Source organism: Macaca nemestrina, chromosome 14, assembly GCF_043159975.1.
Source record: "Macaca nemestrina isolate mMacNem1 chromosome 14, mMacNem.hap1, whole genome shotgun sequence".
NCBI lineage: Eukaryota > Metazoa > Chordata > Mammalia > Primates > Cercopithecidae > Macaca > Macaca nemestrina.
In genome coordinates this window covers 45,163,387-45,180,039 of record NC_092138.1, presented here as the reverse complement: position 1 = coordinate 45,180,039, position 16,653 = coordinate 45,163,387, and the positions used below count along the sequence as shown (strand labels likewise).

Below are 16,653 nucleotides of genomic sequence, written 5' to 3'. Positions count from 1 at the left end.
AATTGGCAGGGTGGGACCCCATGAGGTTGTTTCCCGGAATTGGCAGGGTGGGACCCTATCAGGGTGGGACCCTATTGAGGCAGGGTAGGACCCTATCCAGAGTCACCTGGTGTTAATTTTTTCTATATGAGGCCTAGTTTCTAAGTTTTATGAGGCCTAGTTTCACTAAGAGGCAGGAAAAAGAAGCACATAAAATAAAAAGAACTGGGGAATCACATTTGCGACTCATATTCTGTCTCTGTAAGAACAACAAGTAAATAATGAGTAAAGAATGTGTACACCTGGAAGGTTGGAAAAATCCCAAGTCTGGATAACTTAAGGGCCAAGAGCCCTCTGAAGTTTCGCTGAAAAATTAACTTGCAAAAGGCAGATTATTTGGATAAAAGGCATGCAAATGTATTTAACATGTTTATATGGGAGCTTGAACCTGGGAGGCGGAGGTTGCAGTGAGCCAAGATCGTGCTACTGCTCTCCAGCCTGGGCAACAGAGCAAGACTTCGTCTCAAAAAAAAAAAAAAAAAAAAAAACCCAGGGGAAATTGTTCATATTTTTTTCTTTTTTTTTTTTTTGAGATGGAGTCTGGCTCTGTCGCCCAGGCTGGAGTGCAGTGGTCGGATCTCAGCTCACTGCAAGCTCCGCCTCCCGGGTTTAGGCCATTCTCCTGCCTCAGCCTCTCGAGTAGCTGGGACTACAGGTGCCCGCCACCTCGCCCGGCTAGTTTTTTTGTATTTTTTAGTAGAGACGAGGTTTCACCGTGTTAGCCAGGATGGTCTCGATCTCCTGACCTCGTGATCTGCCCGTCTCGGCCTCCCAAAGTGCTGGGATTACAGGCTTGAGCCACCGCGCCCGGCCATATATTTTTTCTTCAATTTGAGAGCAAGTACTGTTTATTAACTGGCCCGATTAGAAAAATAATCATGGTAGACACCTTAGTTCATTATTTTAAGAAGCCTGTTAATCTGGTCCTCCCTGTTGCCAGCATCTCCACCTTCTACAAAATAGGTGGTCATTTTCTTCATTCCACTTCTTGGAGAAGATAATTTGAAGGACCACAGGAAGTTATTTGCTTCTTTGAAGCGTTTTCCAACAGTATAGGTCTCATGAATCAGATCCTCCATGCAGATGATGCCATATTTACCAAGAGATTGAGCAATCAAAGTGTTATCTGTCAAAGCAATTTGCTTCTTCTTGATTTTGCCATAACCACGCTGCTAGATTATTCATTTACTGCCTTCAGATTTGGTTACCCCCATGCAATGTATGGCTCTACAATCCACAGCATGTTAGTTGAAGCCTTGTTGATTTTCACAAAGGTTCCATTGAAGATTTGATGAAGGCGAAGAAGCTGCAACACCTTTTAGACCTTTGTGCTCACACCATGGATACCTCTGAATCTGATGACAAACACCAATTTGGGTTCTGCAGGTACATAGACGTTGCCAACTTTTCTTGCCATTCTCACCATTCGAATTTCAGTTCTGTACATCTGCCTATATTCCTTGTGATAGTGCTTCGCTTTTTCATAGTTAAGCTTCTTTCTGCCTTTCAAAACATCTTTTGGGTAAACTTCTTTCTCAGGCGCTTGATCTTCAGCTCTGCAAAATTCCTTTGTTTTTTCTTAAGAGTTTCTGACGCAGCAGGAAGCTGCTGCTTCTTCTCTTTGACACCCTCTATGGTTCTAGCTGGAAAAGAGGAGAAACTGCCCAGTTTTATGCTTAGGTTCAGCAATGTATGATCAGCCATGTAGAAAAGTGATTGGACAAAAAGGGTCCAAAAATCTTTTTTTCTGAGAAATTGAGCAGTAAATTCCTATTACTGGAATCCTTTGAAAAATAGAAGGAAAATTTTGCAGATCATCTGTAAACATTACATTCGGTGACAATAAAGAGGCAATTCTCTTATATTCTGTAGAAACAATTCACACACTTGATGCAATGTGAAACTCCAGATTGGAATATGAGCAGAGCGGTTGATTTCCTATCAAAATTTTGCAAAATGATCTTTGAAGAAGATGGGAGAACTTGTCCTCCCAAGTTCAAGGTGTCAAGTTTTGTTTCAAAGCTATAGTAATCAAGAAAGTATAATATTGGCACAGTATTATACAGACCAAAATAATGGGGAAAAGCCTAGAAACAGATCCACGTGCATGAAAATATTATATGTTATAGAGTTAGTGTTGTGGATTGATTGGTGGATTGTTTCATAAATGGTGCTGAAACAGTTTGGTATTGGAACAGTGAAACAAAGGCCTATCATGACTACCTCCATTTTGCTCTTAATGCTAACCTCCCACAATGATATATTTTAGGTTAACTTCCTTCCTTATCTCTGCACATAGGCCACGTTAAGTATGGGAGGAATTTAGTTTATGGGTTAATTTTAAAGCAAGGATGAAAATAGTCCCTTTCCCTAACCACCAAGGAGATAGGAAGGGCATATGAACAAGTAACAGTGTTTACTATTAAAACTAAATGTTAAAAATTTAGACAAGAACAGGTGGCTGACTACTGTAATTCCAGCACTTTAGGAAGCTAAAGAGGGAGAATCGCTTAAGCCCAGGAGTTTGAAAGTAGTCTGGGCAGCTTGGCGAGACACTATCTCTACAAAAAACATAAAACCAGGAAACAAAACCACTAACCAGGCGTGATTGCATGAGCACGTAGTTCCAGCTACTTGGGAGGCTGAGACAGGAGGATCTGGGTTTGAGCCCAGGAGGTTGAGGCTGTGGTGGTTGGTATTCATGCCACTGCACTCCAGCCTGGGCAACGAAAACAAAACAAAACAAAAACCCCAAAAACAAAAACTACTGGGGATGAAAGGAATGAGGCACATCCCCCATATATCTCCCAACTTCCTGAGTCCAGCACAAACACATTCCTCCATATTTCTTTCAAACTTCAGAAAAACATCACCTGGGAGATCTCTGATAAGGAATGCTAAATGTATAATGTTAACCAATTGTAATGCTGTAACCAAGAGAATTACCTTGTTCCCTGTAACTTTACATATCCTGTTTACATTGGGCTATAAAAAGCAAGCACTCGCATTGTTCGAGGCCCTCCTGTATGCTATGGAATGGAGGGACCAAGTTCGAACTTGTAATAAAGATCCTTGCCGCTTGGCTTTGACTCTGGACTCTGGTGGTCTTCTTTGGGGAACAAATGGTCTGGGCATAACAGGGAGGCTGAGGTAGGAGGATCACTTGAGCACGAGAGGTTGAGGCTACAGTGAGCTATGATCTCCTCACCACACTCCAGCCTGGGTGACAGTGAGAACTTATCTAAAAAAAAATAAAAAATAAAAAAATTATGACCTGACCAAGGACAAAGAAGTTTACCCTTACTGCCCTCAGAAGGGAATATCTTGATGTGGGAAAGCTGTTTATGATTTGTAATATTGTGTGGTGAAAATAGTATTTGCCTTTGTAAAAATGCATACATTATATGATCTTTTTATAAAGTGATACATAGGAATATTATTCATAGGAAAAATTTCTAGAATAATAGATCCCAGTGGATTTTAAACTTCATTCTGAAGAACTGTGAGGTACCAAGAAGGTGCTTTGGGACTCAACTCAGGGGATGTTTGCAGACCAAACTATTGGGTTTTCAGGCATCCACCTCCTAATTTTGTGTTTTACATATTAATAACCTACATAAGATTTTTTTTTTTTTTTTTTTTTTTTTTTTTTTTTTGAGACGGAGTCTTGCTCTGTCACCCAGGCTGGAGTGCAGTGGCCGGATCTCAGCTCACTGCAAGCTCCGCCTCCCGGGTTCACGCCATTCTCCTGCCTCAGCCTCCCGAGTAGCTGGTACTACAGGCACCCGCCACTTCGCCCGGCTAGTTTTTTGTATTTTTTAGTAGAGACGGGGTTTCACCGTGTTAGCCAGGATGGTCTCGATCTCCTTACCTCATGATCCGCCCGTCTCGGCCTCCCAAAGTGCTGGGATTACAGGCTTGAGCCACCGCGCCCGGCCAAGATTCATTTAAAGGAGAAGTTTTGCAAGGTTGAAAAATCTGCAAATCACTTGCATATACTGAGTGTAAAAGTAGTTATCTCTAGACGTTTTTCTCTCTTTTTTTTTTTTTTTTTTTTTTTATGAGACGGAGTCTCGCTCTGTCGCCCAGAGTGGAGTGCAGTGGCCGGATCTCAGCTCACTGCAAGCTCCGCCTCCCGGGTTCACGCCATTCTCCTGCCTCAGCCTCCCGAGTAGCTGAGACTACAGGCGCCCGCCACCTCGCCCGGCTAGTTTTTTGTATTTTTTTGTTTTTTTTAGTAGAGACGGGGTTTCACCGTGTTAGCCAGGATGGTCTCGATCTTCTGACCTTGTGATCCGCCCGCCTCGGCCTCCCAAAGTGCTGGGATTACAGGCTTGAGCCACGGCGCCTGGCTCTTTTTGTTTTTTTATTTAATCACTCAACTCCCAACTGACCTATTAACAGACAGCCCAATTACCTGCGGTAATTTTCGTTTCTTTGAGTATCTTGCATTTTCAGATTTTTCTGTAATGCAAAGTATTGCTTTTGTAATAAGAAAAAATGTTATTTTAATTTTTAAAAAGCTAATAAGACAAGAACAACATTACATTCACTTGATAGTGACATTTTAATATATTAAATCAGAAAAGAGTCTCCGCAAAAGGAATTGTAAGGGGGTTCTTATTCTTGAGTAGAGCACAGTGGTTTATTTGTATCTGTGGGTTTATCTGTTTCCATAGTAGCAACCTAGATCAGCTGAGAACAGGTGGATAGGGTTTTCTGTTGAATATAACCTCTTATTATCTTGTAAATTAAGTTCTTGCCCTATTTGGCTGTATGAGACCAATGACTGGGAGAATCTGAATCAAACTAGAGGGTAAGTAAAGGACATAATCAAAAGAAAAATATGAAAAAGTTTGTTTTAAAATCCTTTTGTATTAGCTGGGCGTGGCGGCACAATGCCTGTAATCCCAGTTAATTGCGAGGCTGAGGCAGAAAGATCATCTGCGCCCAGTGGAGGCGGCAGTGAGCTATGGTTTTACCATGGCAACTGCAGTCTGGATGTCAGAGTGAGACTGGTTTCAAAAAAAAAAAAAGAGGAAGAAGAAAAATGAGTAAATAAAAATCCCTCTGTAAATAATTTTGTATTGTATTCCTGAATTTTTCCCAGGTGAACCAAGTAGCAAAGTGTTAGCATGGCTATTAAGTTCAGTAGATAGTCCTATTGCACTGTGTTATTTATTAGCTTATATTAAGAAATGATGTACTGACCGGGCGTGGTGGCTCAAGCCTGTAATCCCAGCACTTTGGGAGGCCGAGACGGGCGGATCACAAGGTCAGGAGATCGAGACCATCCTGGCTAACACGGTGAAACCCCGTCTCTACTAAAAAAAAAAAAAAAAAAAAATACAAAAAACTAGCTGGGTGAGGTGGCGGGCACCTGTAGTCCCAGCTACTCGGGAGGCTGAGGCAAGAGAATGGCGTGAACCCGGGAGGCGGAGCTTGCAGTGAGCTGAGATCCGGCCACTGCACTCCAGCCCGGGCGACAGGGCAAGACTCCCTCTCAAAAAAAAAAAAAAAAAAAAAAAGAAATGATCTACTAATACCTAATGGGTCTTTTTTTTTTTTTTTTTTTTTTTTTGAGAGGGAGTCTGGCTCTGTCGCCCAGGCTGGAGTGCAGTGGCCGGATCTCAGCTCACTGCAAGCTCCGCCTCCCGGGTTTACGCCATTCTCCTGCCTCAGCCTCCCGAGTAGCTGGGACTACAGGCGCCCACCACCTCGCCCGGCTAGTTTTTTTTTGTATTTTTTAGTAGAGATGGGGTTTCACCGTGTTAGCCAGGATGGTCTTGATCTCCTGACCTCGTGATCCGCCCGTCTCGGCCTCCCAAAGTGCTGGGATTACAGGCTTGAGCCACCCGCGCCCGGCCCCTAATGGGTCTTAGCCTTTTAAAATGTAAACGACTCCTCAAGACTTTTAGGAAGTTAATAAAACACTGGTTCCCTCAGTTTTTAGAGATGATAATGAGAGAAATAAACCTGTGGAGTTGGTTAAGGTAAATCTTTTGAATTTAGAAAGGTTTATCTTTTGGCCGGGCGCGGTGGCTCAAGCCTGTAATCCCAGCACTTTGGGAGGCCGAGACGGGTGGATCACGAGGTCAGGAGATCGAGACCATCCTGGTGAACACAGTGAAACCCCGTCTCTACTAAAACTACAAAAAACTAGCCGGGCGAGGTGGCGGGCGCCTGTAGTCCCAGCTACTCGGGAGGCTGAGGCAGGAGAATGGCGTGAACCCGGGAGGCGGAGCTTGCAGTGAGCTGAGATCCGGCCACTGCACTCCAGCCTGGGCGACAGAGCGAGACTCCGTCTCAAAAAAAAAAAAAAAAAAAAGGAAAGGTTTATCTTTTGACTTCCTGCCATTGGTGCATATATTCCCTGGGCAAGTTAAAAGGTTTTTTTCTTCATTCATTTATCCTTTTTCTTTTTTTATTTTTCTTTTTTAAATTTTAAATTCAGGGGTATCAACGAAAAGAGTCAAACTCTGTAAAACATTTGAAGAGATTTATTCTGAGCCAAATATGAGTGACAATGGCCCATAAGACAACCCTCAGGAGGTCCTGAGAACATGTGTCCAAGGTGGTCGGGGTGCGACTCGGTTTTATACATTTCAGGGAGACATGAGACTTCAATCAAATACATTCAAGTAATACATTGGTTTAGTTCAGAAAGGTGAGACAACTTGAAGGGTGGGGCTTTCCAATTATAGGTAAATTTAAAATTTTTCTGGTTGACAATTGGTTGAGTTTATCTTAAGACCTGGGATCAATAGAAAGGAAATATTTGGGTTAAGGTGAAGAATTGTGGGCTGGGCGCGGTGGCTCACGCCTGTAATCCCAGCACTTTACCAAGCTGAGGTGGGCGGATCACCTTGGGAGTTCGAGACCAGCCTGACCAACATAGAGAAACCCTACTGAAAATACAAAATTAGCCGGGCGTGGTGGCAGATGCCTATAATCTTAGCTACTTGAGAGGCTGAGGCAGGAGATTCACTTAAGCCTGGGAGGCGGAGGCTGCCGCGAGCTAACGCCATCTCGCTCCAGCCTCCGCAAAAAGAGCGAAACTCAAAAAAAAAAAAAAAATGATAAAGACTTGTGGAGACCAAAGTTTTTATTGTGCAGACGAAGGCTTCAGGCAGCAGGCTTCAGAGATAATAGATTGTAAATGCTCTTATCAGACTTAAGGTCTCTGTTGATGTTAATGCCTGGGAGGTATAATGAGGCCTGTCAGACCCTCACTTCCTGCCATCGCCTGAACCAGTCCTTCAGGTTAAATTTTATCCAGGTCCTGGCCGAGGAGGAAGTTCACTCAGATGGTTGGGGGGGTCTTAGATTTTTATTTTTGGTTTACAGGGTTACAAGGGCAGTTTTGTTACACAGGTAAACTTGTGTCCTGGGGGTTCGTTATACAGATTTATTATTTCATTCATTCTGTAATTACTAACCAAGAGCTTCCTAAATGCAAGATTGAATGCCTATTGAGTGCTAATGGTGTGAGCTCTGTACTCATTGTGCCTGTAAACCTGAATGCAAGTCAGGAGAAATATGAGTCTGACTTAGCTTGACAAACATTATGTTTAGCCAACTTAGGACATTTCCTAATAAAAGCGAAACATCAACCCTTAACTTCATTTAGTAAAGGGTGTGAAACCATGCTTGCTTTTTAGGAACAACTTCTCTAAAACTTATCTTTCCTTTCTTCCTATTATGGGAAAAGTGTCCTGTTTTTCTTATCCAAGCAGAGGACTAAGCTCAGTTTTTCTTATCTTGCCCAGATTCCTATCTAAGGAGTTTGGGGAGTTATGACCTACAAACCATAAATTCTCATCAGATGAGTTTTGTTTAACCCTATAAATATATCGTGACTACTTTCCAATCTGACTTTGGCATAACATTACGTGACAAAGAAGAAAATCAAAATATTTTATCTCAAAATGTGTTTCTTTGCCACATTTTGAAATAGCGCTGCAAAGCTGCCCTTTGTGGGGGAAAATTTGCATCTGTAAAGAATCTCTATTAACATAGCTAGATCTTTTTCTTCTAGGCCCTCCCAATCCTTAAGAGATTAACTGAGAGTCTAGCACCATTTAAAGGTCTGAACAGGAAATATTTGTCATCTGTTGTCTCTAAAGGCAGCCACTATGAGACTTCAAAAGAACCTTGGTCTCCACAATCTTTTATCTTAACCTGAACATTTCCTTTCCCAGGTGTTTTGTTTTGTTTTGTTTTGTTTTTGAGACGGAGTCTCGTCTCCCAGGCTGGAGTGCAGTGGCGCGATTTCAGCTTACTGCAAGCTCTGCCTCCTGGGTTCACGCCATTCTCCTGCCTCAGCCTCCTGAGTAGCTGGGACTACAGGTGCTCACCAGCACGCCCAGCTAATTTTTTGTGTTTTTAGTAGAGATGGGGTTTCACTGTGTTAGCCAGGATGGTCTCGATCTCCTGACCTCGTGATCCACCCACCTTGGCCTCCCAGAGTGCTGGGATTACAGGCCTGAGCCACTGTGCCCGGCCAACTTCTAAACCATAACTTCTAATCTTGTGGCTAATTTGTTAGTCTTACCAAGGCAGTCTGGTCCCCAGGCAAGGAGAGGATTTGTTCTGGGAAAGGGCTATTATCTATCATCTTTATTTCAAGATTCAGCAATACACTACTATGCTCAGGAATAAACAAGGGCAGCTTAGAGGTTAGAAGCAAGATGGAATTGGTGAGGTCAGATCACTTACACTGTCATAATTTTCTCACTTGTATAATTTTTGCAAAGGTAGCTTCAACTTGAATGGTACAAAAACATTTTTAAATGAACACACCTAAAACTGAACTCATTATCTTCCTCCCGAAATCTGTCCTTCAGTGTTTGCTCTCAGGTATCCTAGGCTTTGGTCTAGATTCCCTTTCTTCCTCTCTCTGACCTTCTTAAAAAACTGAAGCCAGCCTGGTGGGATGATCACAGATAAAGGGTACCCTGAGCTAGGTGGATCTCAGGCCCATCCAAAGTAGGAAGGGTGTTTTCCTATGACTACATAGCAAGGTGGAGAAATAGACTGTAAAGCTGAGCTTGCAGCTGGAAAAACAGGATTGAGCACTGAGGCCAAAGCACTAGGCAAAGACAAAAACTGGAAACAAAGATCAGCATTGGTAGTTGGGAAATTTGAAACCAACCTAGGCTAGGGAGTGAACACAAGGTTGAAAAGAGTGAACCAGAAGTGAGTTATTTAGTTGGAAGTGGGGTAAGGGTTGTAGATTAGCTACTGGGGACAATGTTCACTATTTGGGTGATGGGTACACTAACAGCCCAGACTTCACCGTGATACAGTACACGCACGCCTTAAGAAATCTGTACTTGTATCTCTTAACTATATTAAAATTTAAAACATTTTTTAAAAGTAAAGAAAAAATAAAAACAAAGTGAGACTATAAAGAAAAAAAGTGAGTTATGAATGGTGGGTGGAGGTAGCAACTTTCCTTTAAGTCCTGGTGAATTGTATTGCTGAGTAAACATCACGGGGTAAACAGTATCTTCACATCCTTAGCTGTGGCACTGGAATGAAGCTCTACGGATTGGTGATTGGTCTATGAAGACAAAAACTTTGTTAGAATTGGGAATAATTATTTTTTAAAAGACAAGCGGAATTTAAGAATTTTATCTAGATCAAAACATACAAGTATGTTGATTTCTCAAACTTTTGATGTAAGTGCAAGACCTTCCCTTTGAGTTTAGGTCCAGTCTTGGAATTCCCATCCTCTTTCTTGCTTGAACTACCTCCTTAATTTCCATCATCACAGAAATGTCACTGGACAGCCTTAACTGTCACCTGAACACCAAAATGCCATGCAAAGGCCCTGATACTTCTTTTTCTAGCCTGACTTTTTATCAGTCCCTCATACTCACTTTTGGCCACGGTCACACTATTAACACCACTTGTAGACTAAATACAGCAGCTGTTTTGTGTTACTGCAGTCATACATGGTATTCCTTCACTAGAATACCGCTTCAGTTGAATGGGGCCTTGTGAATTCCTACTCAATCCCTTATAATCCAGCACAGTTGACAATTCTCGTCGTCTTTCCTGATTCTCCCAGGCATAAATAGTTGATTTGTTCTCTTTGTTTTAACAGCACTTTGTACATATTCTACAAAGCACTTACCACATCCTCTCTCCTCTGACAGACTGAGTTATTTGAGGCCGAATCACATGTTATCCATCTTCATATTACTAGTAGCTAACCCAGGTCCTGGCATATAGTAGGTTCTTGATCAATATTTGTTGAATAAATACAATAAATACTGTCTTGTAATCGCTTTTTTATTATTTATTTATTTGAGATAGAGTTTCACTCTTTTTTTTTTTTTGAAACGGAGTCTCGCTCTGTTGCCCAGGCTGGAGTGCAGTGGCGTGATCTCAGCTCACTGCAAGCTCTGCCTCCTGGGTTCATGCTATTCCCCTGCCTCAGCCTCCTGGTAGCTGGGACTACAGGTGCCCGCCACCACACCTGGCTAATTTTGTTGTATCTTTAGTAGGGATGGGGTTTCACCATGTTAGCCAGGATAGTCTCGATCTCCTGACCTCGTGATCTGCCCGCCTTGGCCTCCCAAAGTGCTGGGATTACAGGCGTAAGGCACCGCACCTGGCCCATTCTTGTTGCCCAAGCTGGAGTGCAATGGAGCAATCTCAGCTCACTGCAACCTCCACCTCCCGGGTTCAAATGATTCTCCTGCATCAGCCTCCGCAGTAGCTGGGATTACAGGCATGCGCCACCACGCCCAACTAATTTTTGCATTTTTAGTAGAGATGGGGTTTCGCCATGTTGACCAGGCTGGTCTCGAACTCTTGACCTCAGATGATCCGCCCGCCTCAACCTTCCAAAGTGTTGGGATTACAGGCACGAGCCACTGTGCCTGGCCGTAACAGCTTAAGTGTGTGAATACCTTGTACAATATTAAGCTCCATTTCATGTGACCACCAGGATGCTCTCTTCAGAAACGATGCAAGACCAGGACTCAGAGGAGTGTTGCAATTGTGGACACAGGGAGGAGCAGCCATGTATTTGCTGATCTCAGTCTACATCATTTTTTTTTTTTTAGTTTCCCTCTATGGTTACTGCACCATGCTGTAATATTTGGTTATAGTCTGAATAACACATGCAAAGAGACAGATTTACCATCCTAAATAATAATAAGAATGGCTAAAATGAATTTCCCTTTCATGTATACAGATAAATCAACTATTTGTAACCCTGGTGACACATTAGAGTCATCTCTAGAACTGAAGCATTTTTAATGTCTCGGCGTCAGTTACTTCAGATCGAATGAATCGTGATCTTGGGCATGGAGCCAGGCATCAGTATTTTCAGAGAGATCCTGGGTGATTCTTTGTGTAGCCAAAGTGGCACACAATAGTCAACAAAGTGCTGAGTTACACCCAATGTGCAAGTGTTCATTATTCAGTCCAGGTGTGTTTTTCTTAGTCAGTTGGTTCCAGAACATGATAGTGGAACATATCAAGCAGTTGTTATTACCAGCGAAGTTTAGCTGCTCCATGAGCTGTATTTGTTGGGTGGATAGTGGCAGGCAGAGCAAGTGACATCTATATGTTTGGTATTTTCGGTGAAAGAGGAATTAAGGTCAAATGCGAGGGGAGTTCCAATCTTCAGATTGACCCCTGATAACATTTCTGGTGTCCCTGTTACTTGCTCATCCCTGCCATCTACTAGGAGAAAGCAGAAGCAACAGAGATGTGGTCCTTGCCCTCAGTGGAGGAGGTGAGGGGGAGGGGAGGAACAGTTGCAAAGCTACTCTTATCCTCTAGGCACTTTCTACGTGTTATCTCATGTAATCCTCATGATAGCCTAGTAAATTAGATGTGACTATCGTCACACAAAAAATGGATTCTCGGCCGGGCGTGATGGCTCATGCCTGTAATCCCACCATTTTGGGAGGCCGAGGTGGGCGGATCACCTGAGGTCAGGAGTTGGAGACCAGCTTGGCCAACATGGTGCAACCCTGTGTCTACTAAAAATACAAAAATTAGCGGGCATAGTAGCCTGTGCCTGTAATCCCAGCTACTTGGGAGGCTGAGGCAGGAGAATCACTTGAACCCAGGAGGCAGAGGTTGCAGTGAGCTGAGATTGTGCCATTGCACTCCAGGCTGGGCGACAAGAGCAAAACTCCATCTCAAAAAAAAAAAAAGAGAGAGAAAACGGATTTTCTTAATTTCCTCTTCTACAAAATGGAAATATAATTGTTTCTACCTTCTTGAGTTGTTGTGTAGATTAGAGGAAATTAATACATATTAAGCTCTTAGCATCACTGAACATACTAAGCATTCAATAAGCATTGGAGATTATTGTTATTGCCCAAGGTCTCAAAATAAAGAAGTGGCAAGGGAGGTAGGATTAAAACTCAAGGCTGTCTAACCCCAGAACTCATGTACTTTCTTCTCAGCTTTGCAGACCAGATAGGGATTTAAGAATAACGCCATGAAAGCTGGGCACCGTGGTGCACGCCTGTAGTCCAAGCTACTTGGGAAGCTGAGGCAGGAGGATCACTTCAGCCCAGGAGTTCGAGGCTGCAGTGTGTTATGATCGTGCCTATGAATAGCCACTGCATTCCAGCACAGGCAACATAGCAAGACCCCATCTCTAAAATTAGTAACAATAATAATAAATGCCTTGAAACTACAATATGAAGTTGCAATAGATGCTATGTATAATGCAGTGCCAAAAAAAAGAAGGGGCCAGAGCATGAGAGCTGCACATTCACACTCAACCAGGGAAGACATTGAGTGTGGGCAGGACACAGAATGTAGAAACGCAAAATCAGGGTTCAAGTCCTCCCTTCACCATGTATTAGCTGTCTGATTTGGGACCATTTATATCTCTAGTGCCCTCAATTTCTTCTTTACATAAAATAGAAATGCTAATAATACATTGAACTTTTTTGTATTAATCAGGGTACTGCCGAGAAAGAATCAACAGGAGGCCAGGAGCGGTGGCTCACGCCTGTAATCCCAGCACTTTGGGAGGCTAAGGTGGGTGGATCACCTGAGGTCAGGAGTTGGAGACCAGCTTGGCCAACATGGCAAAACCCCGTCTCTACTAAAAATAAAAGAATTCGCCACGTGTGGTGGTGCAGGCCTGTAATTCCGGCTACTCAGGAGGCCGAAGAATCCCTTGAACCAGGGAGGCGGAGGTTGCAGTGAGCTGAGATCACGCCACTGCATTCCAGCCTAGGTGACAGAGTGAGACTCCATCTCAAAAGAAAAAGAATGAATCAATAGGATATTTATTTATTTATTTATTTATTTATTTATTTATTTATTTATTTTTGAGATGGAGTCTCGCTCTGTTGCCTAGGCTAGAGTGCAGTGGCACGGTCTCAGCTCACTATAACCTCTGTCTATCGGGTTCAAGAGATTCTCCTGCCTCAGCCTCCTGAGTAGCTGGGATTACAGGTGCATGCCACCACACCCGGCTAAAACAGGGTATTTATTTCTTTATGCAATTGGCTCACACACTTATAGAGGCAGAGAAGAGTCCCAAGATCTGCAGTTGGCAGGCTGGAGACTCAGGAGAGCCAGTAATATTGTTCTAGCCCAAGTGTGAAGGCCTGAGAATCAGGAGAGATGGATGTAAATTCCAGTTCTAGTCCGGGCCCAAAGGCAAGGAAAGACTATGTGCTTGCTTGATGACAGTCATGTCATGAGAGCAAATTCTCCCTCACTCAACTATTTTGTCTATTCAGGCCTTCACTGAATTGGGTGAGGCTCATCAACCTTCTTTACTCAGGCTACAGATTCAAATGTTGATGTTTTTCCGGAAATGCTCTCACAGACACATTCAGAGTAATGTTTAACCAAACATTGGGACACCCTGTGGCCAATCAAATTGACACATAAAATTAACCATCACAGTTATGTTTTCCTACTTCTTTGCATGCCTGGTACTTTTTGATAAAATGCCAGAAATTGTTCATTTTATCCTGGATATTAAAATATCCAGCTGTATATTTTAATATTCTTTTTTTTTTTTTTTTTTTTTGAGACGGAGTCTCGCTCTGTCGCCCAGGCTGGAGTGCAGTGGCCGGATCTCAGCTCACTGCAAGCTCCGCCTCCCGGGTTCACGCCATTCTCCTGCCTCAGTCTCCCGAGTAGCTGGGACTACAGGCGCCCGCCACCTCGCCCGGCTAGTTTTTTGTATTTTTTAGTAGAGATGGGGTTTCACCATGTTAGCCAGAATGGTCTCGATCTCCTGACCTCGTGATCCACCCGTCTCGGCCTCCCAAAGTGCTGGGATTACAGGCTTGAGCCACCGCGCCCGGCCTATTTTAATATTCTTTTTTTTTTTTTTTTTTTTTTTTTGAGACGGAGTCTCGCTGTGTCGCCCAGGCTGGAGTGCAGTGGCCGGATCTCAGCTCACTGCAAGCTCCGCCTCCCGGGTTTTTACGCCATTCTCCTGCCTCAGCCTCCCGAGTAGCCGGGACTACAGGCGCCCGCCACCTCGCCCGGCTAGTTTTTTGTATTTTTTAGTAGAGACGGGGTTTCACCGTGTTAGCCAGGATGGTCTCGAACTCCTGACCTCGTGATCCGCCCGTCTCGGCCTCCCAAAGTGCTGGGATTACAGGCTTGAGCCACCGCGCCCGGCCTATTTTAATATTCTTTTAATTATTCTCTAGTTTTGTTCTGGGACACTGTTACTTGGAAATGTCTGTATCCTTCTGGATCTTGCTTTTAAGCTTTGCTAAGTGGACTGGAGCAGGATTTGGTGAAGGGCTAATTTTGCCCCGCTGCTGAGAGAATGCTCTTCGGAGTACTCCACTTAATGTCCCGTGAGTTGATCTGTCTGTTGGGCAGATGAATTATTCACATACCAGATCTGTGTGATCTCCCAGGACTGTTCCCTCTAATCACTCATATGCTGATAAATAATTAGCTGGGGACTCTAGAGGGATCTTTCACAGATCTCCAGCTTTCTCTGTCTCTGCAACTCTCTCCTCTCCAGTACTCTGCCCTGTGAACTCTAGATGCCCTGGCCTCCCTGAACTTCCACCGTCTCAATTCAGCTGGGCTGGCTTCATCTAGTTTCCCTCACCAGGCAATAAGCTTGGGCAGGTCTGGGTTCACTTGGTTTGTTTCTCACCTCTCAGGGAATACTTTCTTGCGTTGCCTGATGTCCAATGTCCGAAAACCATTGTTTACACACCATTTTTTCAGTCATGTCAGTCATCCTGGGCCTTGTTACTCCATCTTACTGGGAAGCAGAAGTCACTTTCTTACTGTTTTTGAGGTTGTCATTGAAAGATTCCGGAATATGCCTTCTCAAAGTATGCTGCTGTGTCATGTAGATTACTTTAAGTTAAAGGCAATTGAGAACCAGCAGATGCAGAAAAGCTCTTTACCTCCCTCTAACTGCCTGAAAGTGGAGTATTCATTTCCCCTTTTGTAGAATATGTTTACATTTATAAAGAAAGTTTCTGTTTGTAAAGGTATCTCTGTACCAGGAAGAAAGGTACTCTGGCAAACAACTCTTATCACCTGAGACTCTTAGCTGTGTAACCAGACTACTTTTATTTGTTATATATTTCCACTCCTCTCTCTCCCATGATGTGCCTCCCCGACTCAGAAGCCCCAAACTCCTTTTAATTTGTTTAGCCTAAGATGATAAATAAGCCTCACTTATTTGGCCACCTCTTTGAGTCTCTTTTCTTTCTGAAACGCCTTTCATACATATGTAATTAAACTTTTCTCTTTTTATTTATTTATTTATTTTTGAGACAGAGTCTCACTCTCACCCAGGCTGGAGTACAGGTGTGTGATCTTGGTTTACTGCAGCCTTGACCTCCTAGACTCAGGTAATTCTCCCACTTCAGCCTCCTGAGTAGCGGGGACTATAGGCATGCACTATTATGCCCAGCTAATTTTTTGTACTTTTAGTAGAGATGAAGTTTCACCATGTTGCCCAGGCTGGTCTTGAACTCCTGGACACAAGTGATAGACCCACTTGGCCTCCCAAAGCATTGGGATTACAGGCATGAGCCACCATGTCTGGGGCCTCACTTGTTAATCTGGCTTTTATGAGCTTAATTTCCAGGGCCCCAGTGAGAGACCCTAGAAGGACAGAGAGATAATCTTTTCCTCCCCTATAGCATATGTATAATGATAGAACGGCTCCATTTGAGCCTGCGATGTGGTTATGTGTGTTTGTGAAGGTTGATGAATGTGTATAACAAGGGGCAGGTATGGAGGAAGGTGACAGGGATCCAGGTTATTTGTTTTTTCTTTCTTTTTTTTTGAGATGGGGTCTCACTCTGTCGCCCAGGCTGGAGTGCAGTGGCACAATGTTAGCTCACTGCAACCTCCGCCTCCCGGGTTCAAGCAATTCTCCTGCCTTAGCCTCCTGAGTAGCTGGGACTACAGGCGCACGCCACCATGCCCAGCTAATTTTTTGTTTTAGTGGAGACGGAGTTTCACCGTGTTCCCCAAGCTGGTCTGGAACTACTGAGCTCAGGCAATCTGCCTGCCTTGGCCTCTCAAAGTGTTAGGATAACCGGCATGAGCCACTGCGGCCGGCCTCATTTGTTTTTTTCTAAAAAATTGTCTCCAAATGCATTTTTGAAAAGTAGT

At 43.5% G+C, this 16,653-nt stretch overlaps 1 pseudogene; it reads right to left on the bottom strand.

Moving 5' to 3' along the window:
* Positions 1-929: 929 nt before the first annotated feature.
* Positions 930-1,743, bottom strand: LOC112427917 (large ribosomal subunit protein uL30 pseudogene; annotated as a pseudogene).
* Positions 1,744-16,653: the final 14,910 nt, after the last annotated feature.